Below are 26,554 nucleotides of genomic sequence, written 5' to 3' on the forward strand. Positions count from 1 at the left end.
TTGCCCTTAAATCAGAATGAAGAGGGTAAAGAATCAGACACACTGATATTGATGTAATCGTGTCATTAACTGAGTAACAGACCAACAGCTTTTACAGTGTGTGAATGTATTATCAATGCATCATCTTTTTATTCTTTTTTTTTAACCGTTTATTTACCTTTGTTCTTATCTTTGGTTATTGTTATTTCATATATTTATCATCATTATATTCTTGTTAATTCTCTTTGCAACTGTATATTTCTGTGCATTATGCATCTGTTGATTATTATTTTTTGTAAGGCCTGTCTGACTGGAAGAGATTGGAAAAGGAGAGCAGTGTGCTTCGCTTCATTCACAAGCAGTGGCAGCAGACAGTGAAGCGGACTCAAGAAAGGGGAGGCCCTGCGAGGCAAAGGTCACGACCCCTACAGGAGCCCGTCTTGGACCGACTTGTATGATCCAGGAGCCATTAAGAACCAGGCAGATAGGGATCTATTTCTTATTTTATATATATATATATATATATATATATATATATATATATATATATATATATATATATATATATATATATATATATATATATATATATATATATATATATATATTAGGGATGGGACGATACACTTAAACTCACGACACGATGCACCTCGATATGCCAGGGTTACGATACGATACGTCACGATAGGATATCAAAATATATATTTTTCTTTCCAAATCTGTGAATTTTTTTACCACCTAAGTAATGTACTTAAACGAAAGGTAGGATTTTTCTCTTTTTTTGCATTTTGGTTCTATGTTGTTTTTTTAAAAAAAGGAGAATTTTTAGAAGTCCGCGACCACATCTTAAACAGGGGTGCCAATAATTGTGGAGGGCACTGTAGGGATATCAATCGATTCAAATATTGAATCGCAATTAACTTAAAATGAGTTAACTCGCGATTAATCGCAATTTAATTTTAGCAATTGTAAATGTGTCTTAAATTAAGTTTAAATTAAGTTTTTAATACTCTAATCAACATAGGTATGGACAAATATGCATGCTTTATGCAAATGTACATTTATTATTAGTGAAACCATACTTATTCAATAATAATCAATACAGCATGAAGACTAGACATATCAAAGGTCATAGATATGTTTATCTAAGAAATCGTTCATGTCTCTTAAGCCTAAACTTAAAAATAATGAGTAAATAGTGATTTCTCTCATTTTAACAATATAAAGGGAGTTTTTACACTGGCAGTTTAATTCAGAACAGGGCAAAGTTCGTATGAAAAATTGTTAATGTGTACCAGTGAGCGAACCAGAACCACACCATACCACAGGAGGTCCATATTACACGAGTGGAATATAGTGCGGCCCCTTTAAGAGATCCGCATTCCCTATTGAACTGCCGGTATTTTGCGTGTGCGCGCCGAACTGCCGCGATTCACGAGGACAGTGAGAAGAACACTGACGACTCGGGAGCGCGCTTGTTCAGGAAAGTAACCTGTGCATTTAGTTCAATAAAACACATGTACTGTAAGCGGGGTGATGGTGTTAATGATTTACCTCAGACATGAGCGAGAGTGAGCTGCAGTGCATCGTGCTCAGACTGCAGAGAATGTGCTCAGTGAAAAAACACACTTTTCTTTCTAGAGTCTAATAAAAGTTAAACAGAAAACATGGTAGTTTATGTAGGCAATAACTGCATTTTTGGTTTAGAATATTAATGCTAATGTCAACCCTTTTCTTTCCCTATTAATGTTTGCTGCTGCATCCTTTGTCTGACTGCTCTCACGTTACGGGCTATGCCTCAGATCAAACAGAAAATGCGCGCTGCGTTTTGTTATGTCTGCCCCACACACACACACACACACACAATACACTAAATTATTTATATACTACGCAAATCATGCAGCAGTGCCATCTATCTTTATTTCGCGATCCATTTTTTTCGACCTCGATGCGTTTCGTCAAGTTTTGTATCGCGATATTTTGTCAAACGATATTTCGTCCCATCCCTAATATATATATATATATATATATATATATATATATATATATATATATACACAGTGTACACACACACACACACATATATATATATATATATATATATATATATATATATATATATATATATATATATATATATATATATATATATATATATATATATATATATTTATTTATTTATTTATTTTTATTATTATTTATTATTTCTCTTTACAACTATTTTAATTTTCCTTGCTTTTATTTTAATTCTTACACATGGTATTCTTATTTCTTTTGCATATGTTATGTTATCACTATTAATTTTTTTTGTAAAGCACTTTGAATTGCCATTGTGTGTAAAATGTGCTATACAAATAAAACTGCCTTGGCTTTCCTGCCTATACAATACATAGAGCTTTACACAAGAGCCCAATGATCATCATTAATAGATTGAAACTTACAGGATCTGAACTCATTACACTGCTGTATATTAATAACAACTTCAAAAATATCTAATACTATAAGCATAACTGTGGCAAGGGAGACGTGATTCAGCGAGGTCGGCAACGGGAGAGAAGAGAGCGGTGACGAGCGGTACATGGGTCAAGTGCAGGATTACATTCACTTGTGTCTCGTTGCAGTAACTGGCGTGGAGAGACTGGATAAAGCCTGACGGAAACAGGAAGCTGGAGAGAGAGAAGCTGTGGACTCGTGTGGATGTGGGAGAGGAAGAATTAGTCAATTACAGGCCAATCTCGAATCTACCGTTTCTATCAAAAATACTAGAAAAGGCCGTGTCTTCACAATTATGTTCTTTTTTAGAAAGAAATGGTATATGTGAGGATTTCCAGTCAGGATTTAGACCGTATCATAGCACTGAGACTGCTCTAATTAGAGTTACAAATGATTTACTCTTATCATCTGATCGTGGTTGTATCTCTCTATTAGTGTTACTCGATCTTAGCGCTGCATTCGATACTATCGATCACAATATTCTTCTGAATAGACTCGAAAATTATGTTGGCGTTAGTGGAACTGCTTTGGCATGGTTTAAATCGTACTTATCTGACCGTTATCAGTTTGTAGCAGTAAATGAAGAGATGTCACACCGATCACAAGTTCAGTATGGGGTACCGCAAGGCTCAGTGTTAGGACCGTTGCTTTTCACCCTCTATATGCTACCACTGGGAGATATCATTAGGAAACATGGCGTTAGTTTTCATTGTTATGCTGACGATACTCAGCTCTATATTTCCTCACGCCCTGACGAAACCTACCAATTCACAAGATTAACAGAATGCATAGCTGATATAAAAAATTGGATGAATAGTAATTTCCTGCAACTTAATTCAGATAAAACTGAATTTTTAATTATTGGACAGAAAAGCTCCACAAGTAGTAACCGAGAATACTGTCTAACACTTGATGACTGCTCTGTCAAGCCCTCGTCGTCAGTGAGGAACCTGGGTGTGCTCTTTGATACCAATCTTTCATTTGAAAGCCACGTTTCTAGCATCTGTAAAACCGCATTCTATCATCTTAAAAATATATCTAAATTACGGCACATGCTTTCAATGCAAAATGCTGAACAGTTAGTACATGCGTTCATGAGCTCAAGGCTAGATTATTGTAATGCTCTACTGGGTGGTTGCCCTGCTCGCTTAATAAACAAACTCCAGCTAGTCCAAAATGCAGCAGCTAGAGTTCTTACTAGAACCAGGAAGTATGATCATATTAGTCCAGTTCTGTCAACACTGCACTGGCTCCCTATTAAACATCGCATACATTTTAAAATCTTGCTTATTACTTACAAAGCACTAAATAGTTTAGCTCCCCGGTACTTAAGCGAGCTCTTAACGCATTATACCCCATCACGTCGATTGCGGTCTCAAAACTCTGGCCAGTTGATAATACCTAGAATATCTAAATCAACTGCAGGCGGTCGATCATTTTCCTATTTAGCTCCTAAATTGTGGAATAGTCTTCCTAGCATTGTTCGGGAAGCAGACACACTCTGTCAGTTTAAATCTAGACTAAAAACACATCTCTTTACTATGGCATACACATAGAACATTTTTAACTTTCATTATTCAATTCAATTGACTGATTGTTAGGCTGCATTAACTAGGTCAGCCGGAACCGGGAACACTTCCCATAACACCTGATGTACTCGTTACATCATAAAAAGAGTGACATCTACGCTAATGTTAGTCTCTCTGTTTATCCCGAGGTTTATCCCGGATCTGGGCCCTGTCCGGATCAGATGGTGGACCTGCCTGGACATGACCAACGCATCCTGGAGTGTCTGCTGAGCCGTGTCAAATGGTGTCTCCTCCGAATTTGCCTCACTGGCACGACATGCTCAAAACCCGTCTTCGGCGCAATAATTCCGATCTTTCATGTATTCATACTCTTGTGTAATTGACGCCCCATCCTAAATAAATAAGTCTCTTCCGTGATACCCTGAAAATTTTGAATAATCCGATCTAATATGATTTCCGACCTGTAAGGTTGCCAGAATAATAATCTTACACGGTGTGTTAATAGGCCAGAGGAGAACTGGCACCCCGACTGAGTCTGGTTTCTCCCAAGGTTTATTTTTCTCCATCACGCCCTGATGGAGTTTTGGTTCCTTGCCACTGTTGCCTTTGGCTTGGCTTGCTCAGTTGGGGACACTAAAAATATGATTAAAGTTATTCAACTTATTATACAAATAAAATATATGAATTAGGTCTTATTTAATTCTATAAACTATAATACTGATCTGCCAACATTGTCGCTATATGATAAATTAAAATAAGCTGATAACATCACTGTTTACTCCAGTACGACTGTACAGCCAAATCTAATTTTGTCGCAATATTATCCTGTTTGACACTGTGAAGCTGCTTTGACACAATCGTGATTGTAAAAGCGCTATATAAATAAAGTTGATTGATTGATTGATTGAAGCTCTGGAGAGCACACCTGTTATCATTATACAGAGACTGAGACTGAACTTGAGTTTGAAAGATCGTACAGTGCACCTTATTTGTGAATTGAGAGAGAATTATTACCAGTCTCCTTCCTTCACCATACTTTGAACATTGTTATGATAACAATTATAGAGATAATATACCTGAGATCAGGCCGTGTGTCTTCATTCTTAAACACTATTGGCTGCTCCATAGACCGGTCACTCTTCATAGACACACAGCTGGACTCTGGTCTTGATCTCTTCTGCTGGACTGAACTGGTTCTAAAACTAAGTAAAATAAAAAGCATACAGACTTATACATGTTATGCACTTTTACTGGAAACTTCTGTTTTAGGAAAGATCAGCATGATCACATGACAATTCAATGGCACAAAGGAAGGACGAAGGCTCACAGACTTAAGAGAGCAATGTTTGGCTGAGCTTTACAGATAAACCACATTACTGTACTCTAGTAACGGTGCTCTTGCTGTGAAACATCCCTGTTCTGACAGACACGGTGAAGCCTTCAACAAATCTGTACCAGTGGTTAGAAAAATCAGCTCACTTTTACATGTATTCAAGTGGGAGTGGCTGCCTTACCCACCACAGCTCAAATCTACCTGCATTTGACAGGTTGGCGGGTGTTAATGTCAAGCCTTGTGTGTGACTATACCAAAGCGTTTGATTTGTAGGGCTGTATTCCTCCAGTTGAGCCTGTGCGCTTTACCTGACGGTTCAGAGTTACGCCCGGCAGCGGCGCCCGGACTGAGACTGAAAATAATTCACACTGACAAAATAAAAAAAAGAACATTCTTCTTCTTTTAATAATAATAATAATAATAATAATAATAATAATAATAAAAATAATGAGATTCTTCTTCTAAATAACAATAAACGTCATTAATAATAAAAATCATAATAATAATAAGAAGAAGAATCTTACAAATTGTCATGCAATTATTAATGTGAATGAATGGTACTCCACATCACATCATCATCACTATTGTACACCCCAATACATGTGCCGTGATACGAAATTAAATGCTAATTGTTTCAAAACAGATGCTGTAAAATAATGCATTGTGATGGTAATTTATCATCCAAACAGCTTTAAACTGCTGGAGTGCGCTTCTCAACCTCCACACTATTAACAGTACTCGTAATTTGGGTCCATATTTTGTGGGCACCTTTAACCCCACTCTTTAAACTCCCAAATAAAACAATTTCATTATTTTCCACTTCCCTGGTGATGGTCTCGATGGGCGCGTCTCAATCATCTCACTAGTTCAGTAGTCAGAGCACTGATCCGGGAGTCAGCCCATTGACTTATGTCCTAATCAGTGCCCTGACTAGTGGACTAGTGAGATGATTGAGACGCGCCCGATCTCCACGTCGGAGAAGTTTCGCTTCTTTGCCGTCTTCTGTTTGTCCATGGCGTAAAATGAGGGCGCGGGAGAGGTGGAGACTTGAATATATAGGGGCGTGTTATTCTAATGACGATCGTTTTCAGCCGCCGCATTTATCAAGGGCAGGTATTGCGTACACCTGGATTGCAGAGGTGCGCACAGCTTCATAAATCAGGCGGTGAGAGGAGTGTAAGCATAATCTTATGCCAACATATACGCCCGTTTCTACGCAAGATTGATAAATGAGGGCCAATGTATGCAGACTCATCAGAGGGTGAGAATAACACAACAGAAGCGTGTTGGAGGCATGATCTGACCGTGTGAAGTCTCTATTTAGTTTCAGTTCCTATTGGCTCTTAAAGTGACACACGCAAACGGGAGTCCTTACTAAAGCATATTACTTACAAATATACATTTGATATATTTACAGTAGATAACTTATAAAATATCTTCATGGAACATGATCTTAACTTAATATCCTAATGACTTTTGGCATAAAGGAAAGATTGATAATTTGAACTCATGATGTATTGTTGGCTATCGCTACAAATATAACCGTGTGACTTATTACTGGGTTTCTGCTCCAGGGTCACATATTAGGATATTAATTATTATGAATTCAAAACAAAAAAATTGAAAACAACTAAAGAATTATAGAATGATTCAACTTAAGTAAACATCGACTGTGATCACATGACTCTTTTCAATGGCATAATGGAGGACGAAGGCTCACAGACTTAAGAGAGCAATGTTTGTCTGAGCTTTACAGATAAACCACATTACTGTACTCTAGTAACGGTGCTCTTGCTGTGAAACATCCCTGTTCTGACAGACACGGTGAAGCTGAAAGAATCTAAAATATTCAAAGATATTTGATATTTTTCTTTGAACAAAGACATTTGTTTTACTGTGTTTCACCCCCCTCTCTCTTATCAGTGGGGCTGTTTGGGATTCCTAAAGACAAAGAGATGTTTAGGGCCTGTAAGCCAAATGGTGCCACACCTGTAGTACAGTGGGGGAAGTCTGGTCTGACTGGTCAGTTTGAATGTCTCAGGGTTTCAGTCACATGGTCACAGGAGGGATAAAAGAAGATTGCAACTGTTGCTCGAGGTCTTTTCTTTTCTCTGGGTCTTCTTCCTCTGAAGGTCTTTTCTCTCTCTCTTTCTCTGGGGGTCTCTTCTAGGGCCTTCTCTGGCTCTTCTCTTTGCTCTCTCTTTTTCTCTCTTTTTCTCTCTTTCTATCACTCTCTATCTCTCAGGTAACATTCTACACATGCTGGGTACGATTAATGGTATAAGTTTTATCATCTCATTCATCTATTTTGTAACTATTTTAAGTGTAACCATAACCGGATTTTGTCATTAAATTCTTTCAATTATAAATGATTTGCTAACTAGTTTTGGTTTGGTATTGACTTTGAAGTGCTCCCTATTGCAATACAATATAGTCACATTAAAGCAACGCTCTCCCACATATTTTGCTATTGTAACTGCGCTTATTTCCGTCGTTGGTATAAGTTGCAGTGGGTGGTTATAGACAAGAAATGTACAGTTTTCTACCATCACGCTGATAACGTTTCTTTAGTCGTTCGGCAACCCTGCAGTCAGAACCACTGTAGGCGATCCACCCTTACAAAGCTTTCAACAAATCTGTACCAGTGGTTAGAAAAATCAGCTCACTTTTACATGTATTCTATTATATAAAGGTAGAAAAAACTCAGCTTACATTTACTTGATATCGTTTCTAATATTAGACGGACTGACTGATACATTTTGCTTCTAAGTCAAATAATCATACTATAAGCATAACTCTTTTAGAGATGATATACCTGAGATCAGGCCATTTGTCTCCACTCTTAAACACTATTGGCTGCTCCATAGACCGGTCACTCTTCATAGACACACAGCTGGACTCTGGTCTTGATCTCTTCTGCTGGACTGAACTGGTTCTAAAACTAAGTAAAATAAAAAGCATACAGACTTATACATGTTATGCACTTTTACTGGAAAATTCAGTTTTAGGAAAGATCAGCACGATCACATGACAATTCAATGGCACAAAGGAAGGACGAAGGCTCACAGACTTAAGAGAGCAATGTTTGGCTGAGCTTTCCAGATAAACCACATTACTGTAAGTAAGTAAGCTTTATTTCTATAGCACTTTTCACAGACAAAAGGTCACAAAGTGCTTTACAAAATTAAAATATACACATAAAAGATATACACATACACATAACATACAAATATACATAAATACACACAAACATACAAAACCATAATTGCTAATTAAATGCTTGTCTAAAAAGATGCGTCTTAAGGTGTTTTTTAAAAGCTTCCACAGAGTCCAAAGCTCTCAAGGCTAATGTAAGAGCGTTCCAGAGCCTTGGAGCCACTACACAGAAGGCTCGGTCACCTCTCGTTTTAAAACGTGTTCTAGGAACAGTTAAAAGGTCTTGGCCTGAAGACCTCAAAGAGCGACCAGAATTGTATATATGCAGTATATCCTGGATATAAGAGGGAGCTTGATCATGCAAGGCTCTGTAAGTAATGGTTAAAATTTTAAACTGTACTCTAAAACTCATTGGAAGCCAATGTAGAGCCTTAAGTAAAGGTGTAATATGTGTTCGCCTGTTGGTCTTATTCAAAAGTCTTGCAGCTGCATTCTGTGCCACTTGCAATTTGTCCATGGAGGATTTGTTTAAACAAGTGTACAATACATTACAAAAATCGAGACGAGAGGATATAAAAGCGTGAATAAGCATCTCCATCTCACTACTGTACTCTAGTAACGGTGCTCTTGCTGTGAAACATCCCTGTTCTGACAGACACGGTGAAGCTTTCAACAAATCTGTACCAGTGGTTAGAAAAATCAGCTCACTTTTACATGTATTCTATTATATAAAGGTAGAAAAATCTCAGCTTACATTTACTTGATATCATTGCTAATATTAGACAGATAGACTGACTGATACATTTTGCTTCTAAGAATAATAATTCATACTATAAGCATAACTTTATAGAGATGATATACCTGAGATGAGGCCGTTTGTCTCCACTCTTAAACATTATTGGGTGACCCATAGACACGTCACTCTTCATAGACACACAGCTGGACTCTGGGTTTGAGCTCTTCTGCTGGACTGAACTGGAACAGAGAACCGATTCAGTTTAATCCTTTAGATTACTGGGATCATTCTTTATGAGAGGAACCATATTAATATAAACATATTCATCTTTCATCAAAAACACTTTGAGGAAACTTTATAATCATTTTATTTAATATCTCATGTTAGTATTAAACAGGCAAAAACTGATATTTTTGAGATAAACAGTGTGTGTTGAAAGTACCTGCATCCTGGAGAGAAATCTCCACCTGTGGATCCTTGTGGATCAGCCATGATGAAGCTGCAGGAGAATCTGATGAGTTTGATCTCCTCCACTGACTCTGAATGAACAAACATCACACACTAAATTAAATTAAACATCCTTCATAATTTATCTCAACACATCTGGAGTGTAAGGATCGCGTGACTCATATTCACGGACAAACGCCAACAGGACAATTGGCCGTTGAATTTAAAATTTAATGAAAAATAACTGCCATGATCAGCAGACAAACACTGACTGAACACAAAAGAAACCCTTCATTAAAGATTTCATATCAAACAAACAATCACTCCAAATGTCCTCCAGAGATTCATATTAATGTGAGGAAGTCACACACATGAACACTCACCTCGATCAAACTTTTACATGATACAGCTTCTCCAATCCTCCAGCTTTAACATCAGAAAGATACACGGACATTCCTGACTAAACTCTGATAAACGTTTCTATTAAACTCTTTATAGCTCTGTTTTCCCCCGTATCGTATTCGTGTTTTACCTGCTTAAAATGGCGGCAAGCCAACAGGTGAGCTCCAGCTTACTTTCACTTTGCATTTGTGACGAGAGGGAGTAAACAGACACGCGCGTTCAAGAGAGCACCACGGCGCATGCGCGAGAGCAGACGTGTCACGTGAACGTTGAGATTAATGAATAAAGTGGTAAATTAGTTTTGCGTGAGCACTCGCGTTGCTTTGTTTGTTTTGATTTTTTCTTTCGTTCATATAGTTTTGTGCTTGTTTTATTTATTCCTCAATTTGTTCATTCTCTCTGTCTTTTGTACTTTCTCTCTTTTTTTATTTGACTATTCTCGAATTCATTCTGCTCTTTTTCTGTTAGTTTTTTATCTGTGTCATTTATGTTTTATTGCCTATGATTTTATCCTTTATGCATGAATTATGATAACCTCTGTCAGATGTGTTATATTGCTCTTAGGGCATGAAAAACAAGATTTGAAAAGTCATTATTTTACACGTTTCAGAGATTTTCAGATGTCCACTAGAGTTTATGATTTAAACTGAAGAGATGCTGGTGTGTATCTAAATAAAATAAAAAGTTAGTTAGTTAGAGTTAATTGTTCTTGACAGAAGTTGAAGTTTGCGTGTCTGTGAACTCAGAACATGAGGACGTCTCTTCATCCGGTCAGCTGTGGAAACCCAACTCAGATGCTCCTCCAGTGGGCCAGAGTTTGTCCATTTACCCTCATCAGCTGATCAATCTGATTATGCTCAACATGGACACATTTCTCCCACAGCTCTCCTCTGAGAAGATCTGGCCATCAGCTGTTTTCAGTCTCGTCTGAAATGAGCAGTGTTGGGGAAACGCTTTACAAGCAACATGCATTACATAATCAGATTACTGTTTGATGTTCATGCAAATCACATTCTAATAACACAAATACATTTATTTACAGTCAAAGTTACTGCAGATGAAGCCTCTTCAGAAACAACAGTCACCGTCAGATTATGATCTGTAGCTGAAATATAGCTCTAGTGGACAGATGATTCATCAGAACTCTCTCCCGATCTAAAATCAACACTTGGGAAATGTAACTGTGATATGACTCATTAGATATCGCTGATGCTACAACATGTTTTTACCTGCAAGAGTCTCCTAGGATAGAAGGAATGGACGGATATTCTGGAGAAACTTGGCATTTCTGACTGGCCATTGGAGGGAAACATGGATATGATATGGATATGGATATAAGAAACATGGATATAAGAGTCTTTCCTCTCGGTGTGAATGTGTTGATGATGCTCGAGGGTCCACTGTAGAGGCTGATGTGCAACTATGCCATCAAAACCCATGCAATGCAAGAACATGCTTTATGAACAGCCGTCCACTGGAGTGAGCTCAACGCATCAAAGGCTCATTGTGTTTTCCTCTCTCTTCTCTTCAGTTTGGTCTTTTGTTTTTCTTCATTATTTCTGCTTTGCTCTCTTTGGCTCATTCATTTGTTCAGTTTTGTCTTTCATTTCTCTTTCTGCAGAGCTCCTGATCATAAATCATAAAGAGGACTTTGTTTGATCACATCTGTGTGATATGAAATCAGTTTGTCATCCTCCGATCATGTTTATAATCACATTTAGTCATTTATCAGATGATTTTTCCAAATGTGGATCAATGCGATGTGACATAAACCTGAAAGAATCAGAGAAATGAAAACCATACTGTAAAAACACTGTCAACTCTTGAACAGTTTTCATTTATTTCTCCTGCACTGATCACTTTATTGCACTTTTAATTGAATTACTGAAATGGTCAAAACTCACGGAGAGGAAAGGACAGAAATGATGGCGACACATTAAATAATGAATAAATCCTGATGTTTTAAAGCCATCTCTTCTGTTCTCTCACATCACACTCTTTTAGTCTCGTTTAGCTCTGTTTTATTGTGTTTCTGTGCTATTATGAGTCTCTATTCACTGGAGGAGGAGATCACAGATGATTGTTTTCTCGAATATTTTGCAATGAAACAATCTGTAGTGCAGTAATAACATGTGTGTCTTTATTTCTATCTGCTCAGTTTCTTCTGTTTGTGCCATTCTGTGTTCCAACAGCATCACATCAGCACACAGTGACCTCTAGTGGTGATCTCAGGGAACAACATCATCTGATATCATTACATCCCCCTTTCTTTAAAGGAAATATTAAACAGCAAGCATAATGTTATTCTGTGATGTGTCTAAGTTTGCATTCAGTGTAACATCTTAACTCAAGTGTTAAACTCAAACACAGGCACTTTCTCATCGCTCTAACTTTAAGCGATGTCTCACACATTGAGTCTCTCAGCTTTTCTGATGTGTCTTGTAGATCTTCTCAGTGTAACTGTGTGACTGTTTGATGTTTGACTGTGTGTGTGCAGATCACACTCATCCTTTGCACACGATGCAGATAATGCCGTCGACTCAGACTCAGGATTGCTTTGAATCGAGACTTGTGACTCTTTCTCAGTCTCTGTTTCTTCTGAGAATCTGTCCATCGCCGGTTTTCCCCTGATCAGATCTCGGAGCTCCTCTTGCGTGACGACGGCTTTCTTGCTCCAGTTCTCATCATTTCTGATTCTCATACGTCATCCATCATCAGTGGTCGCACATGTTTCGCAGCTCTGTCACGGCAGAACTTCTGCTTTTCTTTCAGTCGCTTGAACCTCTGCTTCATTTCCACACGTCCGTTCTGTTTTGAGCAAGATGGCGGTGTAGTGCGAAGTGTCCGATTCCTCCGCGTCTCAGCCGGAGCCGCACCACACTCTAATGGAGAGCTTCTGGGATTGAGCAGAGCAAGGTATGGATCAGACTTGCTGTCTGCAGCTTTCTTCAGGAGTCGCTTGAGAATATGAACGGCCTTCTCAGCCTTGCCGTCTGACGGAGCGTATTCTGGACTCCAGCTCACATGCTTGAAGTCATATTGCACTGAAAGATCTGGCCACTCTTTTCTGCTGAAACACGGGCCATTGTCACCGATGAGCGTTTGTGCTGTTCCATGTCTTGTGTTATCACACACTTTGTGGACATGTTAGGAAGTAAGGCTAATTCAGGGCAGTTTGAGTAATAGTCAATCAGCACTAAATAATGATGGCCTTTCAGATGAAGAGATCCATTCCCACTTTCTCCCAGGCTGATGTTGGTCAGTCCAGAATTATCATTGGCTCTTTGATCCGCCTGCCTCTGAATCTCTGACATGTGCCACACCGTCTCAGCAGATGTTCAATGTCTCTGTTAACTCCAGGCCAGAAGACTGTGTCTCTCGCTCTCCTCTTACATTTCTCCACACCGAGATGAGCTTCATGGATTCTGTGTCGTGTGTCTCGTCTCCGGCTTTGTGGAATGACGAGTCTGTTTTGTTTCAGGAGAATTTAATCCACAGCTCTTAGATCCCGATATTTTGGAGAGGATCCCGTCGGCCTTCCATTATTCATGTTATCGATGTCAACTTGCCATCAGGTGTGTTTTTTGGTTTGCTCTGCTCTTTGCTTTGGCTTTGCATCTGACACAGAAAACGCAGTAACACTATGTTCACATGTATCTCCACATCTCCTTCTGTTGTCCTTGCTCTACTTCTGCTGCTGCTCGTCAGAGGGCGTCTGCAGCACTAAGGCCCAATCCCAATCCTGTTTTATACCCCTTCGCCTAAAATAGACCGCTGGAGCCGCTTTTCCATCGGGACAAACTGTTCTCTCTGTTAATTAACCGTTCCATTCAGTGCCGATCCGATCCGGCCGTACGGATATGGTTTCGTTTTCTACTGCGGCGCTGCGATAACGAATCGTGATACAAACGAGTCAGTTGTTGCCTTGGTAACGCGAGAGTTTACAGACGATAAATGATGTAAATAGCGACAGCATTATGAAGGATGACCAGATATTAAAGTTTTAAAAGCTTAAATTTGGAAGATTTTCGGTTTAAAGTTTGACGTGTTTGAAGTCAATATAGTCTATCAGAAAACAACTATTTGGTTGCTACGGTACTCAGGCTGGTTGCTAAGGTCTTGCTACGTGGTTGCTAGGGTACTCATGGAGTTGCTATGCAGTTTGCTAGAGTACATAGGGTGGTTGTTAAGGTATTGCTATGTGGTTACTAAGGTATTCTGGGTGGTTGCTAGGGTACTCGAGGTGGTTGCTAAGGTGTTGCTAGGGTGGTTTCTAGGATACTTGGGGTGGTTACTATGGTCTTGCTACGTGGTTTAAACTTCTATTTTTCTGGCCTTTACCCTTACCACTCATAACCACTCAGAATCAACACACCTTTATATGAACGCTCAAAACAAAGGGATCGGGGAAAGGGAGGGGCTAAGGGGGAGAAATGGGATTGGGCTAAAGTATTTGCCAGAGTAGACACCCAATCCAAATCATACTTTTGCAGTTTCATCATCAATCTTTGAATCCTTGGTGTCAAAGCATTTAGATTCTTCTTCACTATTGCAATCAATGTACGATGATCCATTTCTGCTTTGAAAGTAGGAAGGCCACACACACAGGTGTGAAACTTTTCCAGCCCAAAATCTAATCCCAAAAACTCTTTTCTGATGTATCAGAATCAGTCATGGATCTTTCTTACATATGTTCCTGGCTTCCAGATCTCATCCGCAGCCCACAATAAAACCACCCAGAGACCATTTTCTGATGCATCAGAGACACTTTAGTTTTCTTTGTTGGATCAGTATTGCAGTAAAGGGTGTGGATGTCGATGCTATTTTCAAAGTACTTGACTGAATAAAATATATAACACTGGCCTAGTGTTGTGATATTTTACTTCAAAAATCTTACATATCAATCAATCAATAAATCAACCAATCAATCAATCAATCAATCAACTTTATTTATATCGCGCTTTTACAATGACGATTGCTTTATAGCAGCTTCACAGTGTTAAACAGGAAAATATTGCACCAAAAAAAATTCTGGCTGTGCAGTCGTTCTGGAGAAAACGGTGATGTTATCAGCTTATTTTATAATATAGCAAAAATGTTGGCAGATCAGTATTATAGTTTATAGAATTAAATAAGAACTAATTAAATAATTGTATTTGTATATTTAGTTTAATAACTTTTCGCCAAAGGCGACAGTGGCAAGGAACCAAAACTCCATCAGGGCATGATGGAGAAAAATAAACCTTGGGAGAAACCAGACTCAGTCGGGGTGCCAGTTCTCCTCTGGCCTATTATCAAACAGTGTATTCTTATTATTCTGACCACCTTACAGGTCAGAAATCATATTAGATCGGAATATTAATTTTTTTTGGGTATCACGCAAGAGACGATGGCGCGTCGATTACACAAGAGTATGAATACTTTAAAGATCGGAGTTATTGCGCCCGGAGATGGGTTTATTGAGCATGACGTGCCGGGGAGGCAAATTCAGAAGAGACCCCAATTGACACGGACTCAGCAGACACTCCAGGATGAGCTGGTCATGTCCAGACGCAGATCCACCATCCGATCCGGACACAGCCTGGATCCGGCCGACTGCAGTAAACCTCGGGATAAACAGAGAGACTAACATTAGTGTGGATGCCACTCACACCTGAGTACATCAGGTTTTACGGGAAGTGTTCCCGGTTACGGGTGACCTAGTTAATGCAGCCTAACAAACAGTAAATTGATTTGAATAATGAAAGTAAAAAATGTTCTATGTGTATGCCATAGTAAAGAGATGCGTTTTAGTCTAGATTTAAACTGACAGAGTGTGTCTGCTTCTCGACAAATGCAAGGAAGACTGTTCCAGAGTTCAGGTGCTAAATAGGAAAAGGATCGACCACCTGCAGTTGATTTAGATATTCTAGGTATTATCAACTGGCCAGAGTTTTGAGACCGCAATAGACGTGTGGAGTATAATGTGTTAAGAGCTCGCTTAAGTACCGGGGAGCCAAACCATTTAGTGCTTTGTAAGTAATAAGCAGGATTTTAAAATGTATGCGATGTTTAATAGGGAGCCAGTGCAGTGTTGACAGAACTGGGCTAATATGATCGTACTTCCTGGTTCTAGTAAGAACTCGAGCTGCTGCGTTTTGGACTAGTTGGAGTTTGTTTATTAAGCGAGCAGGGCAACCACCCAGTAGAGCATTACAATAATCTAGCCTTGAGCTCATGAACGCATGTACTAACTGTTCAGCATAGTGTTTAGATATATACCATAGTTTAGATGTAGTGTTAAGATGGTAGAATGCAGTTTTACAGATGCTAGAAACGTGGCTTTCAAATGAAAGATTGGTATCAAAGAGCACACCAAGGTTCCTCACTGACGACGAGGGCTTGACAGAGCAAGTGTTAGACAGTATTCTAGGTTACTACTTGTGGAGCTTTTCTGTCCAATAATTAAAAATTCAGTTTTATCTGAATTAAGTTGCAGGAATTGACTATTCATCCAATTTTTTATGTCAGCTATGCATTCTGTTAATCTTGTGAATTGGTAAGTTTCGTCAGGGCGCGAAGAAATATAGAGCTGAGTATCATCGGTATAACAATGAAAACTAATGGCATGCTTCCTAATGATATCTCCCAGTGGTAGCATATACAGAGTGAAAAGCAACGGTCCTAACACTGAGCCTTGCGGTACTCCATATTGAACTTGTGATCGGTGTGACATCTCTTCATTTACTGCTACAAACTGAGAACGGTCAGATAAGTACGCTTTAAAGAGAGAAGGAATTCCTAATCAAACAAACGCTATTAGACCATCAGCATCAGTGCTCAAAAAACACAACACATACTTTCAATATTTTTCCTATTTCAAACTTGAGTCTTCTATGGTTAAATTGTGTACTAAGACCAACGAAAAATTAAAAATTGCTATTTTTTACACCATTATTGCTGGGAACTATTTTCTCATTCCTGCGTAGGAACTTTGCAGCCATCATGAGTGCAGCAGTGCAATGATATAACTGAGCGCCTGAAAATAGGCCAACTTCCGTGAATATAACCAGCGTGACAGTCTGCTTGCACAGAGAATGCGTCTCGTAACCATGGAGATGTTTGTGAGACATGATTAAAGGATATTTACTTTGGGGCAGATCCCGAACTGTATCTATTTAAAACGGTATAACAGTTACACTGAAGACAAGCTTTTGAAATGTGAAAGAGAAAGTGTGGCTGGACAGACTGGGGCAGAAGGGACAAGGAGAGCAGATTCAAACTGGTGAGCCAAAGAAGAGTCAAAGTTCAAGGAAAAATGGTCCGACATGGTCTTCAGACCTTTTGATTTTGACTAACGTAATATGTGAATGAAATATGCTAAAATGGTGCTGCTTATTATGAAGAAAGAGAGAGTCCGCGCTATGTGCTCTTTCTCTCTATCACTCAGTTGACATGCGCCGTGTCATCTACATCACTCATAAATCCCAATAACTGATCAAATAAGGCTTTGATGGTTCAAACATTTTTTTGGCAGCCGCCTAATAATTTTCAATTCAGGAGATATGCTCCGAAGCCTCGGCACAGAATATAACATCACTAACGTAGTATTTTGTACCATAGAAACTGTGTAGATAAACAATACCGGCAATTCCACATTCTGTTTTAATCAAACTATACACTACCTCACCAGAACCACTGATTCTTTCATTACTTGATTTTTGTTGCTATTCTGTGAAACATGATGGTAGTACACACCTTCGACTCACTATCACAGCTCTTTACAACACACAGAACCATGGGAACCTGAGAACCTGAGTTTTAGTTATCAAGAAATATATGCTAGAACTTTTCAGTTTCTACGCAATTTTATTGATAAATCACAGAAGAGTGTTGACAATATATTTCTGCGCTACTGAATGGTTTGTGTGAGGCGCGCACGATCTCTGCGTTATCGGCTATGTGTGTGTGTTGTAATGCAGCATGCATTAGTTTAGCGTGATAATTACCTTACGTGTACAATACGCGTGCATTATCCTGATCCATTTTGAGATTGCAGATGGTATAATCAAATATGTCTTGTGAAGAGGTCTCAGAGTATGCATTTATTTGTCATTTTTAACTGTGGAAAACAGAGCCTGCCTGTGTCAGGAAATTGCTTATCCTGTTGCGCCCTCTATAGGCCAGCGACTAGTCTACGTCAAGCTTAAAGTGTCATGACTGAGCATTAAGGTCAACTAGTCGATTAGTCGACTAGTCGATGCAACCCCTACCTGCAACAACACAAACTTAGTGCCGGTTATTTTGGAAGTTACCTATCTGAGGACTACTTTCAGGCGCTGTGTAATATCATCACACACCTGAACCCATTGTACGACCGCAAAGTTCCATGACTACTACGCAAGAATCAGAAAAGAGTTCCTATCTATATTGGTATAAAAATCTATTTTTTTAAAATTTCCCATTGGTCTAAGTACACGATGTAACTACAGAATAGTCAAGTTTTAAATATAAAAATAATATCTTAAAAAAAATAAAGTCTTTGGTCATTTTTGAGAGCAATGCTAATGGACTAATATGATTCAATGATGTATGCTAAGCTATGCTAAAAGTGTCACCATGTGTTCCATCTTAGATTAATATCAAAATTGAAATCTATCCTTACTTTTAATGATATGGAGAAGGTTGTTCATGCTTTTGTGTCATCGCGTTTGGATTATTGTAATGTGTTGTATCTGGGTGTGAGTCAGGCTTCCTTCTCCCGTTTGCAGCTTGTTCAGAACTCAGCTGCCAGACTTTTAACGGGCACTAAAAAGAGAGAACATATTACTCCAGTTTTAATTAAACTGCATTGGTTACCCATACGATATAGAATTCAATATAAAGCGCTGTTGTATGTTTTTAAGTCTCTGCATGGTCTAGCCCCTGTGTATGTTACTGATTTAATCAGCCGCTGTCACTCCAGCAGGTCTCTGCGCTCAAATGATCAGTTGCTTCTTGTGGTTCCACGAACACGTTTAAAATGTAAAGGTGACCGGGCTTTCTCTGTTGCAGCTCCTAGGCTTTGGAACAACCTTCCGCTGTCTGTAAAGACTTGTCCATCATTGGGTGTTTTTCAGAGTGCGCTAAAAACGTATTTGTTTTCCTTAGCTTTTGATAATGCTTTGTAAGTTGTGTATGTCATATGTTTGTATTGTTTTTGCACTTATTATTTTTTAAATTTTCTTGTATACCTCATGTACAGCACTTGGGTTCCACTTGTGGTGTTGAAAGTGCTCTATAAATAAATGAAGTTGAAGTTGAAGTCACAAATCAGGCCTCTGGGGCTCCCTCTGATCGCCACCAGAGGTCTCCCTCACCTCAATATTTATCCCCATTTTGGACTTCATTACCCATAATCCTTTGCCCTGACTCATCAGTCGGGCGGCAGTGGTTCAGTGGTTCATGTAGGTTGTCTACAAACCAAAAGGTTGGTGGTTCGATCCCCGGTTCCACCTGACCAAGTGTCGAGGTGTCCATGAGCAAGACACCTAACCCCAGCTGCTCCCGACGAGCTGGATGGCGCCTTGCATGGCAGACACCGCCATCGGTGTGTGAATGAATGTATGGATGGGTGAATGTGAGGCAATATGTAAAGCGCTTTGGATGGCCATAGGGTCTGTTGAAAGCGCTATATAAATGCAGTCCATTTACCATCCATCAGTCATCATTGTTTACACTTGTGTGCCATTAGCCTCATCACCTTAGTCTATATAAACCTTGTTTACTCTCCATTCACTGCAAAGTCTTGTAAAGTGTAACTACTACAATTCTGAGTGTTCTATCATGTTTTCATGTCTCTTGGTTTTGGATCACCTGCCTGTTTCTGGACTACTCTCTCACCTAAGTTCCCTGCCTTGTTGTGTTTGTCTGCTCGGATTGCCTGCATGTATTTTGACCTTGCCTGTACTCTAGACTTCAATTGTGGACTGTTGTCTTAATAAAATTGCATTTGGATCCCCAATCTGTTGACTCATCGTTACAGAAGACTTTGCCACACATAGATCCAGCAATTCAACTCATCCATCTGAAACAAGGTAATAGATCACTAGAGGACCACACCCGAGATTTCCTGGACCTTGCTTATTTAACAGACTTCCCAGATTTTGCCCTTATTGACTTTTTTTTGTTATGGACTCAATGATCAGTACAAATCCAAACTCATCAGTGAAGGTCCTCAAAGATTACTGGTTGAGTTTTTGGATCATGCTCTCTTAGAAAGTGGGTCCTCCTACACTGTTGGGGAGGTAGAGGAGGAGGTTTCCACTAAATATTTTTTGGGAGCCGGCACCATGCATCAAGCTCCGACAGCCACGGAGCTTGGCCCCTCACAGTGTTCACCGGGTCCAGTGTTGATTATCGCTAGTCCTGTGTTTCCTGCACCCTCTAGTCCTGTGGTTGCTCAACCTGAACCTGCGCACAAGACGGCTGTCACGCAAATGTGTCTGGACAAGGTGGTCATCATGCCGGAGTCTCCAGCGGCTATGGAAACCATACCCCGGACTCACCGGCGCAAGCGCAAGAGGAGAAGGAGGAGGAGTCCGGCGATCCCGAGCCCAGAGAATATTCCGGAGGTTGCTGCCATCCTGAATGTGCCGACCAGGCTCCTTGCTCTGCCTTCGCAACCCAGGCTTCTTGCTCTGCCCTCGCCACCCAGGCTTCTTGCTCTGCCCTCGCCGCCTAGGCCTCTGCCCTCGCCGCCGAGGTGTCTCGCCCTGCCATGGTCAGCTAAGGAACAGCCTCCAGAGAGGACTCCGCTCCCGATCACAAGTTCAGTGGTGACTCTGTGGTCTCTGGAGCTTCCGGTGCCCCCATGGTTCCCTGAACGGCCCGCACCTCCATGGCTTCTAGAACGCCCAGGTCCGCCCAAGCTCCACAGCCCAGGTCCGCCTACACGCCCAGGCCCATCTATGTCAAGCCAGGATCCAGGTCCTGTTCCGCTCCATGGGCCTGGCTTTTATCATGTTTTCATGTATCTTGGTTTTGGATCACCTGCCTGTTTCTGGACTACTCTCTTGCCTACATTCCCTGCCTTGTTGTGTTTGTCTGCTAGGACTGCCTCATGTATTATGACCTTGCCTGTACTCTAGACTTCGATTGTGGACTATTGTCTTAATAAAATTGCATTTGGATCCCCAATCTGTTGACTCATCGTTACAAAAAGTGCTACAGCCAGATAAAGAGATCGGCTGAATGGATTCAAAAATGGTAAAACTCTTCTGTTTAACTCTAAGGGACTTGGAAAATGAGCCTATTTTCAAAAAGTGGAGTGTTCCTTTAATTCGTTGTCCCTGGTTGAGTAAATCATGGCCACGTTGAAATAATTTGTTCTCTCATTTTATTAAAACTAGGCAACAGATTATACAATGTGGCCACAGTCTAATTAAAATGAGGAAGCGACGATACCACCACGCTACTTCAAAATGTAGTTAGGCTAGTAACGTCACTACTTGTAACAACGCTACTACCCAACACAGCACATACACACTGTCACTTTCTCACTCATACACACATATACACTCACACTTTCGCACTCATAAATGCACACACTTTCTCACTCATATATACACACAGACACACACACACACACACACACACACGCACACACACGCACACACACACACACACACACACACACACACTTTCTCACTCACACACAAACACACACACACACACACACACACACACACACACTCACTCATATATAATAATAATAATAATAAATTTTATTTGTATTGCGCCTTTCTTACACTCAAAGCGCTACAACAATACATAAACACTACTCCATAATGAACAATCACAGTGATACAAAAAATAGGTAATTATGGTAAAATTATTACTTAAAAGCTTCACTAAAAATATACGTTTTGAGTAAACTCTTAAAACAATCAAAAGATGGAGCATTCCTGATAGGAAAAGGCAGAGAATTCCACAACCTGGGACCAATACAAGAAAAAGACCTCCCACCCATAGTTTTAAGTTTACAACGAGGTTGGTACAGAGTGAGAGAACCAGCAGAGCGGAGAGACCTAGATGGCATGGAAACTGTAACTAAATTACAAATGTAATCCGGGGCCAGCCCATGGACAGCTTTATAAGTTAAGGTAAGAACTTTAAAATCAATACGTGACCGAACCGGAAGCCAGTGTAATTGAAAAAGCACAGGAGTGATATGACTGCGGGATGGTGTGTGCGTTAAAACACGAGCAGCTGAATTTTGCACATATTGCAGCCTCTTAATAATGTTTGCAGGTAGCCCTACAAAAAGAGAATTACAATAATCAAGTCTAGATGTTATAAAGGCATGAATAAGCCTTTCTGCATCAGGCATAGAGAGAAATGGTCTTAGACGTGCAATATTCCGAAGATGATAAAAAGCTACTTTAGTAACATTTTTAAAATGAGTGTTAAAAGTCAGCTGTGCATCAAAAATCACACCCAAATTACGCACCTGCGCAGAAGGGAGAATATGGCACTCATCTACTGTAAGTTTAAATTTATTACATCTATTTACAGCAGTTGAGGTGCCAATCAAGAGAACTTCAGTTTTTGAACAGTTTAACTGTAGGAAGTTCTGTTTCATCCAGGCCTGTATTTCCAGTAAACAATCAGATAAAATCGAAAGTGTTGATGTAACATCAGGTTGAGTACTAATGCAAATCTGGGTATCATCTGCATAACAATGATACCCCAGTCCATACTTTTGAATAATCTGCCCCAGAGGCAACATATAAATGCTAAATAGAGTAGGACCCAGAGCCGACCCCTGAGGGACGCCCTGCCGCAAAGGAACAGTCTGAGATCTGTTTTTACCAGAATAAACAAACTGAGTGCGTTCTGACAGATATGATTTAAACCACTGTAAAGCCATACCAGAGAGACCAATCCACTTATGTAACCTGTCCAACAATATAGTGTGTCAGATGGTATCGAATGCAGCACTGAGATCTAACAGGACCAAAATGCCACAAGCCCCAGAATCTGCTGCAAGAAGAAGATCATTCAATACCCTCAAAAGAGCCGTCTCCACACTGTGTCCAGATCTAAACCCTGATTGAATTGGTTCTAACAGTCTGCTCACAGAGAGATGATATATACACACAGACACATACATTCTGGGGGGCGTTGGGTTGGCAGCACGCCGAGATTAACTCAAAAAGGTCCGTCAGGGTTTTGTCGAGGAGAGGGCGAAACTTGACATCCAAACACACACCCCAGAACCGGACCCAGAAGGCGTACCAAAAGCCCATAAAAAGAGGTGTGCTGTGGATTGGGCTAAAGGTGGTTGCTATGATGTTGCTATGTGGTTGCTAGGGTGTTCAGGTGGTTGCTAGGATGTTGCTATATGTTTGCTAGGGTGGTTTCTATGTGCTTGGTAACATACTCAGTGTGGTTTCCAGGATGTTGTTATATGTTTGCTAGGGTACTCAAGTGGATGCTAGGGTGGTTGCTATGTGGTTGCTAGGGTACTTGGGTTGTTAATAAGGCCTTGCTACGTGGTTTAAACTTCTATTTTTCTGGCCCTTATACATTATATACCACCCATATGTGACTGTGTGAGTGAGTTTGTGAATGTGTGTGTGAGTGTGTGACTGTGTGTGTGTGTGTTTGTTCGTGAGTGAGTGAGTGTGTTTGAGAGTGTGTGAGAGTTTGTGTATGTGTTTATGAGTGTGTGACTGTGTGTGTTTGTGAGTGAGTGAGTGTGTGTGTGTATGTGACTGTTATGTGTGTTATGTGAGTTTGTGAGTGTGTGTGCATTTGTGTGTGTGTATGTGCGAGCGCATCACTGTGTGTGCATGCGCGTGTGAGTTTGTGAGTGTGTGTTTGTGTTAGTGTGTGTGTGGCTGTATGTGTTCGTGAGTGTGTGTGTTTTTGACTTTGTGTGTGACTGTGTGTGTATGTATGTGAATGTGTGTCTGTGTATGTGACTGTGTGTGTGTGTGTGTGTGTGTGTGTGTGTGTGTGTGTGTGTGTGACAATGTGTGACAATGTTTGACAATGTGTGACAATGTGTGTGAGTTGTGATTGTTTTTGAGTGTGTGACTGTGTGTGTGTGTGTGTGTGTGTGTGTGTGTGTGTGTGTGTGTGTGTGTGAGGGTCTTTGTGAGTTTGTGAGCATATGTGTATGTGACTGTGTGTGTGAGAGAGGGTTTGTGAGTGTCTGTGTGTGTTTGTGAGTGAGTGTGTTTGTGACTCTGAGAGTTTGTTTGTGTGTGTGTGTGTGTATGTGTGTGTGTGTGTGTGTGTGTGTGTGTGTGTGTGTGTGTGTGTGTGTGTGTGTGTGTGTGTTTATGAGTGAGTGTAAGTGTGAGTGTTTCAGACTGCCTGCATGTATTATGACCTTGCCTCTACTCTAGACTTCGATTGTGGACTGCTGTCTTAATAAATTTGCATTTGGATCCCCAATCTGTTGACTCATCATTACAAAAAGTGCTACAGCCAGATAAAGAGATCGGCTGAATGGATTCAAAAATGGTAAAACTTTTCTGTTTAACTCTAAGGCACTTGGAAAATGAGGCTATTTTCAAAAAAGTGGAGTGTTCCTTTAATTCATTGTCCCTGGTTGAGTAAATCATGGCCACGTTGAAATAATTTGTTCTCTCATTTTATTAAAACTAGGCAACAGATTATACAATGTGGCCACAGTCTAATTAAAATGAGGAAGCGACGATACCACCACGCTACTGCAAAATGTAGTTAGGCTAGTAACGTCACTACTTGTAACAACGCTACTACCCAACACAGCACATAAACACTGTCACTTTCTCACTCACACACACACATACACTCACACTTTCTCACTCATAAATACACACTTTCTCACTCACTCACACAGACACACACACACACACACACACACACACACACACACACACACACACACACACACACACACAAACTGACACTTTCTCACTCATATATACACACAGACACATAAGCCCCGTTTCCACCACAGGAACTTTACCCAGGAACCAGGAACTTTGGGTGGTACTTCGTGTGTTTAGACCGCAGGAACCAGGGTCTAAATGAAGTTCCGGGTAAATATTTCCCCCTCCAAACGGCCCTGCTCGCGAGGTAGTACTTTTTCAAAGTTCAGGAACTTTCGAGGGCGGGACTTGGGCGCTGAACGTGCTGATTGGTTGAGCTGACGCAGCATTTTATTTCAACTCTGCATTTTTAAAAGTGTTTTGCGAGGTTCGGTCTACGTTCAGTAATAATCAGTCTTACACGCAGCGCTCATGTTGACAAGAGAGGAAAGTACATTTTTCTGAGGGGTTAACTTTTTATTTCGTAAGTTATGAAGATAATGTTGGAGTAATGACACAGCGTATATTGCCCCAGGCAGTTTTTACTTTAACTGCGCCTGATAGAAGAATTTTTTTTCTCAGATGATTATTTAAACAAATAAATAGCTTATAAAATAATACTGTATTAGTCCTGGTGGTCGTTTAGAGTTGCTATGGCTTCAGTTAACACATAGCTGCTGTTGACAACAGCGTTGACATTTCTGATGTGGCAGACAAACTGCTTATGTGACAAAATGATTGCGATTGAAAGTCATTACATGCAAACACCAGATCGGTTTAGATAACGTCTCATGTAAACAGTCCACTAAATCTTTCAATCGGTACACACAAAAATGATTACTGCCCGTTAGGGCTGTCATTTTTGAAAAAAATCTAATTCGAACGGAATTAAAATATCAAGCAATGCACTCGAATATATTCAATTATCTACAACGCCGTCATCTTCAGCAGCTGGAATGTGTTTACGGATGCCATAGCAACTCTCAACGGCCACCAGGACTTATACGGTTTTATAAAAGCTATTCATTTGTTGTAAAGTGCAATAATCATTTCAGAAAAAATAAATTCTAATGTCAGGCGCAGTTGAAGTAGTTAATGATTGTTTGCTTACATAGGCTTAGGGACAGTGTCATTATGCCAACATTATCTTCATAACTTCTTATGAAATAAAAAGTTTATCCCTCGGAAAAATGTAATTTCCTCTCTTGTCATGCTTGGTGCATGAGCGCGACGTGTGCTCTTCAGTGGTGAAGGCGCGCGCTGTGTACATCACATAATGACGCACACTCAAAAGTAATCCGGTCAGGTCATTTACATGGTGAAATGTTTAGTTTGACTACAGTCCTACATCACCGGACTAATTTGCCTAATCTTCTCGGAACTTTATCGCGGTCGAAACGCAGACAGCTGCAGGTCTGGGGGGGGGGGGGGAGTTCCTGTAAAAAAGTTCCTGGTACAAATTGTTCCGGGTAATTTTGGTGGAAACGGGGCTATACATTCTCGGGGGCATGGGGTCGGCAGCACGCCGAAATGAACTCAAAAAGGTCCGTCAGGGTTTTGTTGAGGTGAGGGCGAAACTTGACATCCAAACGCACACCCCAGAACCGGACCCAGAAGGCGTACCAAAAGCCAGTAAAAAGAGGTGTGCTGTGGA

At 40.2% G+C, this 26,554-nt stretch overlaps 1 protein-coding gene and 1 long non-coding RNA gene across 2 annotated transcripts in view; both read right to left on the bottom strand.

The window, feature by feature from the left end:
* The window catches only part of LOC137084572 (ribonuclease inhibitor-like), a 184,109-nt gene that overhangs the window by 39,774 nt on the left and 117,781 nt on the right, over positions 1-26,554 (bottom strand). The gene's annotated exons all lie outside the window — the stretch shown is intronic.
* Positions 10,808-26,554, bottom strand: part of LOC137084933 (uncharacterized) — a 113,884-nt gene continuing 98,137 nt past the window's right edge. The window contains exons 2-3 of the long non-coding RNA XR_010906836.1: positions 11,305-11,740; positions 10,808-11,193 (exon numbers count right to left, since the gene is read on the bottom strand). This is a non-coding gene — a long non-coding RNA (uncharacterized lncRNA). The remainder of the gene's footprint in view (positions 11,194-11,304; positions 11,741-26,554) is intronic.

The sequence above is a fragment of the Pseudorasbora parva genome, chromosome 8 (genome assembly GCF_024679245.1).
Source record: "Pseudorasbora parva isolate DD20220531a chromosome 8, ASM2467924v1, whole genome shotgun sequence".
NCBI classification, from domain to species: domain Eukaryota; kingdom Metazoa; phylum Chordata; class Actinopteri; order Cypriniformes; family Gobionidae; genus Pseudorasbora; species Pseudorasbora parva.